The 3512-nt window shown below is 34.4% G+C and overlaps 1 protein-coding gene across 1 annotated transcript in view; it reads right to left on the bottom strand.

The window, feature by feature from the left end:
* Positions 1–2506, bottom strand: part of LOC143041191 (uncharacterized) — a 68210-nt gene extending 65704 nt beyond the window's left edge. Inside the window, exon 1 of the mRNA XM_076213027.1 lies at positions 2467–2506. The gene's annotated coding sequence lies outside the window, so the exon portion shown is untranslated. The remainder of the gene's footprint in view (positions 1–2466) is intronic.
* Between the last annotated feature and the right edge of the window lie 1006 nt (positions 2507–3512).

Raw genomic sequence — 3512 nt, 5'->3', positions numbered from 1 at the left:
CGTGTGTGTGTGTGTGTGTGTGTGTGCGTGTGTGTGTGTGTGGGTGTGTGTGTGTGTGTGTGTGTGTGTGTGTGTGTGTGTGTGTGTGCGTGTGTGTGTGTGTGTGTGTGTGTGCGTGCGTTCGTGCGTGTGGGTGCTTACATTTGCATATACATAGATATTTACATGTACATACATGTGTGCATGTACATATTGGCTACACACACACACACACACACACACACACACACACACACACACACACACACACACACATCGTTATCTAACAGACAGACAGACAGACGGCCAGATAGACAGACAGACAGGGAGACTGACATACAGACAGACATAGACAGACAGGCAAACGGACAAAAAAATAGACAGACAATCAAATTAAAAGAAAGTCAAACAAATATAGAGACATATAACCAGACATGGGTATAAAGAGATAGACAGACAGGCATAGAGAAGCAGACATATAGACAGACAGACATAGACAGAGATAGATATAGTCAGATAGACATAGATATGTAGATATAGACAGATAGAAATAGACAGAAAGACATATATAGATAGACATAGAAAGACAGACGTAGACAGACAGGCATCCAGACATAGAGAGACATAGACAAACAGATATAGACAGACATAGGCGTAAACAGACAGAAATAGACAGAGAGACATAGACAGATGACTATATAATTTTTTTGTTTCCTTGTTTATTTCTTTCGTTTTACCAAAACATAATATGACCAGAGTTTGTTGGCATCCACTAGCCCAACGAATACTTACTATTACTTAAAAGTAATACAAAAGGGCAATTACAATATGACCTATGTTTTGCTCCCACGTACGTGTACATTACCCTTTCCTCCTACTTTTAAGTAAAAATAAGAATATATTATACTACATTTTAAATCTTAATATGTGTGTCTGCACTGATACTTAATAGTAACAGTGCGTAGCACCTATTAATTGTCCTAAAATAGAAAATAAATGTTACTATCACTTCATAGTAACAGTAATATCATAACTATTAGTTGTCTTTTATTAAATAAAAAATTACTATTACTTGACAGTACTAGTAATACCTTAAAGACGAAATTTCCTAAATAAAAATTACTATTACTTGATAGTAACAGTAATAACATAACTATTGATTTTCCTGAAAAATTAATATTACTTAATAGTAATAGTATATAATACCTATTCATTATCCTAAAATAATTTGAAATGTGAATTATATATCATTACTTAATAGTAACAGTATCACCATAATTAGTAATTCTCCTAGATTAACAAAATATATGCTATTACATAATAGTAATAGTATACATTACACAAAATGATTTTTTTAAATTAGAAAATAAAAATAGGGCACTGATACTTAAGAGTAACAATGTATAACAATATAACTATTCAGTATCTTAAAATATAGAATTAATTCTATACTATTACTTAACAGTAACAGTAACGGAGGATAAGTCGTTTGTCCTCAACGCGAAACGGTGTGTGGCCCTCCCGTGTACTTCATAGTAAAACCAAGGGACCAAAGCGGACAATTGCTTCTGTCCCATACATACAAATACACACATGCGTATACACACACACACACACACACACATATATATATATATTATATATATATATATATATATATATATGTGTGTGTGTGTGTGTGTGTGTGTGTGTGTGTGTGTGTGTGTGTGTGTGTGTGTGTGTGTGTGTGTGTGTGTGTGTGGGTAGTAAAAGTAATGGACCAAAGCGGACAATTGCTTCTGTCCCATACATACAAACACACACACACATATATATATATAAATATACATATATATATGTATACATATATGTATATGTATATATATACATATATATATATATATATACATATATATGCATACATATACACATAAATATAGGCCGGTAGGTAGATTGCTAAACTCACTAATATCACATGTTTAGAAATAAATGTTTGTGTCAAAATTATTTTAGACACAGATATGTATGTATATATATATATATATATATATATATATATATATGTGTGTGTGTGTGTGTGTGTGTGTGTGTGTATATATGTATATATATATATATATATATATATATATATTCAGTTGATAATATTTTTTTAAATATCTACAGCATGACAAAAAAACAGCATTTTCCTCTTTCGAAGTCAGCATAAAAATCAGCATAATTTAATTTTTTCAGTCCAAATTTCTATTTTGCTATGTACGTACAGTGTTGGTACTTATATTAATGAATAACTTCCATTAATATAAACAGATTTCAAATACTTCATCCCAGACTGATGTTATGTTTATATTATATCTGTTCAAAATAACACATTAAATTTGTTCTACACAGATCACTGTTATACTGAGCACCACATTTCCACTCATAACAAATCTGAACTACGTTATCCACGCATTAAAACAAACTACAGCTAAATATAGCGAGTTTTTAGTGAACGGCAAAGCTTCGAACCTGGACGCATCCTCTCTCTTACAGAGTTAAGACACAACTGACTGCTGGTTGGCCCGGGAGGCCAAGAGCGGAGGGTACGGGAGGAGAGGAGGAGGAGGAGGGTATGGCCCGAGCCCGTCTAGCTACCAGAGGTAAGATAACCTCTATATCAATTTATTTATCTATTTATTAATTCATTTATCTATCTATTAATTCATTTACATTTTTAATTATTTATCATTCTCATCATAACCGTCTTGAGAATGAATGTGTATGTAGGTGTGTATGTATGTATGCGTTTATGTATATATATTGGGTATGGCTCGGTATGGTAACACGGAAGGAGTGGTTGGGAGGATGAGTAAGAGGTTGTACCCACAAGATAGGTTGTAGAAACACTTGTAGCAACCTCAGGTTGTTGGTTGCTATGGAAACGGACAGTGAATCTGACCTAGTACATTCTTTTTTAACCTAGTAAACTTTTGGCTAAATTTATACAAAATTATCGCCACTCCAGACAACAAATATCGCCATTTGCGATCTCTTTGGCGGGATTTTGGAAATTCACGCTATCTGGCGATATTTGTCCTAATGTAACCCAACACACACACACACACACACACACACACACACACACACACACACACACACACACACACACACACACACACACACACACACACACACACACACACACACACACACACACACACACACACACACACACACACACACACACACACACACACACACACACACACACACACACACACACACACACACACACACACACACTGTCTCGACAGAGACTGCAGCAGATCCGAGTTGAAAACACACACACACACACACACACACACACACACACACACACACACACACACACACACACACACACACACACACACACACACACACACACACATATATATATATATATATATATATATATATATATATATATATATATATATATATATATATATAATATTGTATATTCTCAACTTTTGCCAACTCCCTTCCCTGCTCGACAGACATTCACCTTATACCCCATCTATCCATCCATCTCG

Source organism: Oratosquilla oratoria, chromosome 30 (genome assembly GCF_046742065.1).
Source record: "Oratosquilla oratoria isolate Oo_2021 chromosome 30, ASM4674206v1, whole genome shotgun sequence".
Classification (NCBI taxonomy): Eukaryota; Metazoa; Arthropoda; class Malacostraca; order Stomatopoda; family Squillidae; genus Oratosquilla; species Oratosquilla oratoria.
The sequence above is the reverse complement of the archived record's forward strand: the minus strand, read 5'-3'. Positions and strand labels throughout refer to the sequence as shown.